Consider the following 8,348-nt stretch of genomic DNA (forward strand, 5'->3'; position numbering starts at 1 on the left):
GGGCGTCCCTGCCGGCCCACTAGACCACCAGGGTATGTAGTTTTTATTACAGGGGCAAATATACCTACCAGCGACGGCTTCGCTGACATCGCAACACTTCGCCAGGCATAGATTCGCAAGGAAAATGCTAATTCACGAAAATCCGAAGTTGGGTTCAGGGTTCCGATCGCTTGCGAAGTTGCGCTAGCGATAATACGATAATTATCGCCAGCGAATTTACACCAGTGCCCATTAGTAAATCTGCGAAGTTCCGAAATGACGTCATGATGGTGAATTTTCGCCACCGTTAGTCACTTCGCCCTTTAGTAAATTTGCCCCATAGACTACATTTTGAAAAAGAAATGTCAGATTTTACCAATTATCATAGTTCGTCACATATCATTATGCCACACCTAGATGGAAGGCAGTACATTGTGTAAAATACTGGAGTTGTAGACAGATGGGCAAACATATTTTATTGAGCTACAACCGCTCGTGAGTAAGAGCCCTAAAACTGCCTGTTTTATATGCCAAATAAAAGAAATATAACATGAATAATTGTATGTAAGAAAAATGCTCAAGTTCTTTAATGATGGGCTGGGGGAGTAATCTACTGTACAGTTACTTAGCGATATCAAATATAGGTACGTTGACAGTAAAAAAAAAATGTTAAACTTTATCTTCATTTTCCTCAAAGACTTAACAACACACTTGGCTGCATGTATTACTGAAAACGTCCTTTGATGCACCCTATGATTTAAAATATTAGAATAGTGACAGAATAATGGGCCTGTGTTCTTAAGAACAATCCAATACTGGTATGTAACATAGGCAATAGCTTAGAAAGGTTGTTTTGACAGATGTTATTCTCCCTGAAGTCAACACGATGCTGATATTAACAATAATAACAGGCTGATGATAGCCAAAGGAAAACCATAATTGTAATCACTGCCCAGCCTGCTAAAAAATATTTTCTATATTGGAATAATGTAGGATGGTGGCAATTTCAACACATTCTTCACATTGATTCTTATCTTTACCATTTTTATGAGGTTGGCAATAGTAGATTTACTGGCATTTAAGAATTATATTTTAAGTTTTGCTTGATTTAGAAAATTATACAGTATGACATATGGGGTGTTGATATTGTAGAGAATATTTCACTATGCCCCCCTTTGCTCACATATAATGCATTTACCAATCTGGGTATGACAGTATGGCTTTTCAGAGTATAATTAATGTAATAGACTTGTTATAAATTAAGAAAAACTATTTTATTTCAGTTATGCCTTTATGTCTTAATAAACTGAATGTTTTGATTTTACATACAACAACCTTCAAAATACATATTTGTAATAAATTTAAATGTATGTATGCATTTATCATTTTAGTTATATAGAAATATTTCTTGCTGCAGTGCTAGACATTTGTTACAGTACATTAACATTACAGTACAAGGTTGGTAACAAATAAAAATGGTATTTGTTTTCCATACCATAAAACATTAAGGGGCAGATTTATCAAAGGTTGGGGTGAATTTTCGAATGAAAATTTCAACAAGGGAATAGTCCAAATTCAATTAAAATTTGAAAAAAATATCGAAAATTCAAATATCAAATTTATCATGTACTGTTACTTTAAAACTTCAACTTCGATCATTTGCCATCTAAAACCTGCCAAATTGCTGTTTTAGCCTATGGTGGACCTCCTAGAACCCATTTGGAGTCAATTGGTGGAGTTTGAAAAATCAAAGTTTTTTTGGGAAAAACTTTGAATCGAATACGATCGAATGTGCTATTACTTTGATCAATACGATTCGAATTCGGCTGAATACGTACCTATTCGATTGAAAACTGACCTATACGACCAAAAAAACCTTCGACTTAATTTCGGTTTTAAATGCGAATTTCGAAGTTTTTTCAATTCGATCCTTGATAATTATGCCCATAAGTTCTAGGTTTTAAGGGACACATAGGGGCCATTTACTTAGTTCGAGTGAAGGAATAGAAGAAAAAAAACTTCAAATTTCTAATGTTTTTTATGGCTACTTCGACCTTCGACTACGACTTCAAATCGAACTAAAAACCGTTTGACTATTCGACCATTCGATAGTCGAAGTACTGTCTCTTTAAAAAATACTTTAGGTGGCGAACTACCCCTTAGTTCGCCACCTAAAACCTACCGAAATCAATGTTAGCATAGGCTTAGCAATCTTTTTTTGGTCAAAGAAAAATCGTTCGATCGATGGATTTAAATCCTTCGAATCGAACGATTCAAAGGATTTTTCGTTCATTCAAACGAATTGCGGTGAATCCTTCGACTTCAATATTCGAAGTCGAAGGATTTCCATTTGGCAGTCGAATATCGAGGGTTAATTAACCCTTGATATTCGACCATAAGAAAATTTGCCCCATAAGGACAAAGGTCAGTGAATTTACAGAAATCTCATTATAGTACAGGAAAAACATTACAAGGAAATACTTGCTTCGGTTCTGCAGTGGTTCCATATATATATATATATATATATATATATATATATATATATATATATATATATATATATATATAGTAATCCGTAGAATCAGGAATGCACACTGGGAATTTAAAATATCTTCATCTTTATTAAATCATCTTTAAAAAGAACAGGTCAACGTTTCGGTCCCCTGCTTGGACCTTTATCAAGTCTTGATAAAGGTCCAAGCAGGGGACCGAAACGTTGACCTGTTCTTTTTAAAGATGATTTAATAAAGATGAAGATATTTTAAATTCCCAGTGTGCATTCCTGATTCTACGGATTACTGAATATTTGGCATGGAATAGCACCTGGGTATATTATACCTCAGCGTCGGCGTGCTGGAACCATTGGAATCCATATATATATATATATGTGTATATATATATATATATATATATATATATATATATATATATAATTTTTTTTTTTTCCTTGATTAGATGTCAGTTAAGGAAATTGTTTATAATGTGTTATAGTTATACAATTATGATATATTCTGTTAGGTAATGTTATTAATAATTTAGATACTGACCTGTTGCAACTCCTTGTTTCTAATGCATTATATATGTTAACAGACATGCAGTAGTTTTCATTCAGTGTTATTATATGACTAATGATCTCATAAAAATAGAATGGCTACAAATGTGCAATTTTGGACTAATTCTAATTAGGGATGCACCGAATGCACTATTTTGGGGGGTTCGGCTAAATCCAAAAGAGTCCTAATTTGCATATGCAAATTAGGGATGGGAAAGGGAAACATTTTTACTTCCTTGTTTTTTGACAAAAAATTACAGGATTTCCCCCCCCCCCACTCCTACTTTGCATTTGCAAATTAGAATTTGTTGCGCCCGGGCAGAAGGATTAGACTGAATCCGAATCCTTCTGAAAAAGGCTACATCCTGGCCGAATCCTAAACCAAATCCTGTATTCAATGCATCCCTAATTCTAATAGTAGGGTTTTAGTATGTCTGACTACATATTTTTTGAGTAACATTGTGCAAATAATAATTGCATGAAAAGATTAAAACATAAAGTCAACACACACACACACACACACACATACACAGAGCAATTAAATGAAGGTATTTAATTATTTAAAAAAATGTAATAAAACTCATGTCATTCTGTTAGATGTATCTTTGTCCTTTTGGTAATGGAGTATTTGCAGACTTGTGGTGCACTGTAGTGTTGTGCTGCCCAGGAAGAAGATTCCTTTGTGGTGTGAGTCTATGGAAGTGTGTCTCTATTATTTCATGTCGGCTTAGACCCAAGACACAGCGACTTTTTGAGCCATCCCCCGGCTTTTGTTCAAACTACCTGATGTAATCACTGGACTTCCTTTTAAAATAATTAAAACAGTGCCATCTATTGTTCACAATCACATATAGATCATGGTCTCTATAAACAATTTACATACGTACAGTAAATAGATACACAAGGAGGGTTCACCCATTCAAAACATTGAATTCATTACATACTGTAAGTCTTAAAACAGAAATAAAGGGCAAGGAGTCTAAATGATATACTGTATGTTTGTATTCATTTCTGATTATACAGATTGGTTTGTAAACCATTCCACTAATTAATCATTGTTCTAGTATTTGTATAGATTTAAAATTGTTTAAAGCTTTTCATAATGCAGTGCACCCTTTGAAAATTATCGTTGATGATGAAACATAAAAAATAATAATGCTTTCCTTGCAAATCTATTGCTGTTATACTATATAGACTAAGTAAAAGTGCTTCATCAGGATTTTATCTTAACATTTTTCAAATAACGAACAATTGCTTTAGTCATAAATCATGCTTACCTCCTTTGGCAATGGTGGAGAGAATGTCTTTCCACTGGGAGCTTCACAAAGCCTAAGCTTGTTTTACGTTCAGTTACTGTACATAAATACTGTATGAGAAACTCCCAAAATACAATTGAGGTCAGTGCTGACAAACTGAATAAATAGGGCTGAAAAAACTTATAGTTATTCTCTGTCCAATTTAATTGTTATGTTATTTTTAATTATATGTTTCAGAAATTTCAAGAGAGTCAGTGTTATTGCTTTTGTAGAATAATTTCAGTAAAATTGCTAAGCTTAGAAATACTCAGGTTCCATCTTTATACTTTGTGAAGCATTTGTGAGGCATGTTCAGATATGGAATGAAGATGGAGAAGAAGGGTTGCCTGTCATGTAGGGATGGGCGAATTTTTTCACCTTGTTTCGCCGCAGAATTGACGCCCATAGACTTGTATGGTTGCGTGTGTCAAAAAAAAAAATAAATTGACGCCCATAGACTTTAATGGGACGACAATTCGCAGGCAGTGAATTTTTGCCGAAAGAAACGTGTCAAATTCACCCATCCCTACTGTCAAGTCAAATAAATCTTGTACTATTGCTTCTATAATTACTAATAAAAAGCTGGTTGTTGTTTTGGATTTCTGTAGGGTTTAGAAAACATAAATGAACGTCTTTACCTTCTTTCTCCAAAATATTATATCAACCCAAATGATATCTGTATCTTGAATGTCCAAAATGATGTCATTATAATAACCATTTTGGTGAGTGAGGCATAAACATGTCAGTGCTAAAAAGGGGGAATTGTATTTAATGAAAAGCAAATTCTAGAAGATATTGTCATAACATACTGATTTTAATTTCTTGAAAAGCCCTTTTTAAAACTACAATGCAGATTTCTGCATAAGGGATCCAAAACTTGTATTGCATATTAATATCTGTTAAAGGGCAAAATAGTGATAATTTTTTTTCGCATTATATGATTATCGGGGAGCATATGTTACAAAAATGTAATAATTATTTAAAACTCTATGGAGGGAATGTAATGAAAAATCGCAAGCATTATTTAAAATGGTGTTTTTGCGAATTTTTAGCATTGCTGGCAATGTAAAATTATTCAATGGCAAAGGCTAGTTTTAACACCTGCTCTGGATTTTTGTTAAATATTTTGTAGCAAAAAATGCTTTGTGATTGCTAAATTTTATTACATACACTAAGGGACAGATTTATCAAGGGTCGAATTTCAAAGTAGAAAAAGCTTCGAAATTTGACCATTGAATTGGAATATTTCGACTTTGAATATGAAGTCGAAGTTATTTTACATCAAATTTGGCCATTTGCGGTCGAAGTAAAATAATTGGATCGAATGATGAAATCCTTTGAATCAAACGATTCTAGGATTTCATCCAACGATAGAACGATTTTTCTTCGACTTCAAAAAACTTCAGAAAAATGCTCTAGAAGGTCCCCATAGGCTAACATAGCACAAAGCAGGTTTAATTTGGTGAAGTATTGAAATGGAAGTTTTTTTAAAGAGACAGTACTTTGATTTTCAAACTTTTTACTTCGAATCTGATTCAAAGTCGAAGTCGTAGTATCCTATTCGATGGTCGAAGTATCCAAAAAATTACTTCGAATTACTAATTTTTTTACTTCGAAAATTCCCTCTAATTCACTTCGACCCTTGATAAATGTGCCCCTAAGCATTTTCGCAAACATTGCGAGGAAGTCATTGTGGTCTGTAATCAGTCAAAAAGGATGCAAACATGGCCGCTACAGTTCGTAACATATTACATTCCCCTTATAATCTGTAAATATGTTTATGTGATAGAATGACCAAAGGTTTAAGATTGCAGAAAAAACAGAAGTTGAAGATTGCAGAAATGTTAAGCCAATTTGTATGTAATGAGAAAGTTAACAGTTAATCCTTGAGATAATGTGACTTGAACTATTATTATCTTATAGCTTACATTTTTCTTTTTCTTCTGCATTCAAGGAAAACAACATCACAACTAAAGGTAAGAGTATGAAAATTCTATAATGCACTACCTTAAAAGTAACCTTTTGATTAAAACCCCTGCATTTGTTTTGAAATCTTCCAATGGTTTTAAAATGGAATCTACTTGTATGTAATCAAATGTAAGCAAGGTTAGAGAAACCTCACACCTTACATATCCAGAAGTCTTATCTTGGTGCTCAGTGATAGAGGAATCAGCCACCTCACATCCAAGGATTGAAGAAATTCACCGGCACTCAAGGATTGCGTTAGCAGGGCAAGCCCTTGCAATTTTATTAATGCAGTATTGCAACATTTTGGGCTTGACAAAGGGCGTGTCCCTGAAATGTTACACTACTACATTAATAAAATTGCAAGGGCTTGCCCTGCTTACGCAATTATTGTGTGCCGGTGATGTTCTTCAATCCTGTAATCAAAAATTGTATATGGTAATCATTTATGAGATTGCTGGATCATGTGAAACATTTGAGACATTTACTTTAGTCTCTCATATCGTGTGAACTGATATTTACATAACCATAATAATATTAATATAAACTATGAAATCTGACACATAAACCCTGCTCTGACGCATTGTACAATGCCATGGACAAGAAACAATGTATTTATGTCTGTTCTCCATCACTTGTTTTTTTGTTGTGTTATTTATATCCTTTCAAGTTACTGACTTACTTTTGACTTAGACCACTTAAACTGGTCCTTCATACTTTTATTTGTGTTGTAATCTTGCAATAATGCTATAGGAATATTATGTTGTAGCATGGGTTTGACTAATCTGCTGCAACTAAAATGTATAGAAAATTCCACTGGAGTGCCATGACCTGTGTAAAGTCACATTCCCAAGGTCAAGTGTCCTTAAACAGATACCACAACTTTAATGCATTTGGCTCAATTAATCATTGTGGTTAAGCTGAATATGATAACAATAGTATATCACTATAATTTACAGCATAGGTCAAACTAAACAATGTAATGGCACACACTGTTTGTAATTATCCCTTAGTCCCAGTCAACTAACCCCCATGTAATTAAATGTAGTAGTAGTTGTAGTAATAATAATAATAATAATAATAATAATAATAATAATAACACAAAAATGTATTGGTCTGTTTATTAAGCCTCACATTTTTCTGGTTGAATTCTTAGAAGACAAAAAATGTGATTTTTTTTAGGAGATTTACTGTGCTGCTAAAGCTAAAGATGCTAAAAATTAGGGATGCACCGAATCCACTATTTTGGATTCGGCCGAACCCCTACATCCTTTGCAAAAGATTCGGCCGAATACCGAACCGAATCCGAATCGGGAAGGGGAATATTTTTTTACTTCCTTGTTTTCTGACAAAAAGTCATGCAATTTCTCTCCCTGCCCCTAATTTGCATATGCAAATTAGGATTCAGGTTCGGCCTGGCAGAAGGATTCGGCCGAATCCGAATCCTGCTGAAAAAGGCCGAATCCCGAACCGAATCCTGGATTCGGTGCATCCCTACTAAAAATTCAAATCTGAAAATACTCCAGCTAAAATTTGTCGAAGTCATGTAAAAGGCAAAGGTCCCTTTAACAATTGGAACATGATTTTTGCCTTCATGACTGTCGAGAGTTTTGTGCTGTTTGACGCTGGTTTTAAATGGATAATCCTATATGTTCGAGTTTTTCAGGTGAACATTCTAATAAGTCAAACTATTCGAATTGTTGCACCATTTTGTTGACACTTTTCCCTCACGTACAGTTTTCAATCCAAATTTTTTGAAAAATAAGCCAGATCGTGGTAGAACTTTATTTTTTTAATTTAATGGGAAAATATCCCTCTAAGGCATAGATTTATGAAAGTGTAAAAATGATAGCTCACTACAGATAAACCTGTCCACTTTCTATTCACTCATGTAGGATTTTTAGAAGAGGAGAGTTTTCCATTTGATAAATAAGCTTCTAAAAAATGCCATAGGAGTGAATAGAAAGTGGGCGTGCTTTTCCTGTGATGACAGTGAGCTGTAATTATACACTTTAATAAATGTGACCCTTATGGAGCAAATGGAGAGATATTTTTTC

At 33.9% G+C, this 8,348-nt stretch overlaps 1 protein-coding gene across 47 annotated transcripts in view; it reads left to right on the forward strand.

Annotated features, from left to right (window-relative positions):
• Positions 1-8,348, forward strand: part of ptprd.S (protein tyrosine phosphatase receptor type D S homeolog) — a 998,444-nt gene that overhangs the window by 163,653 nt on the left and 826,443 nt on the right. For all 47 annotated transcript variants that reach the window (XM_041574091.1, XM_041574084.1, XM_041574101.1 and 44 more), the window contains one exon: positions 6,281-6,302. The gene's annotated coding sequence lies outside the window, so the exon portion shown is untranslated. The remainder of the gene's footprint in view (positions 1-6,280; positions 6,303-8,348) is intronic.

Source organism: Xenopus laevis, chromosome 1S, assembly GCF_017654675.1.
Source record: "Xenopus laevis strain J_2021 chromosome 1S, Xenopus_laevis_v10.1, whole genome shotgun sequence".
In the NCBI taxonomy this organism is placed as follows: Eukaryota; Metazoa; Chordata; class Amphibia; order Anura; family Pipidae; genus Xenopus; species Xenopus laevis.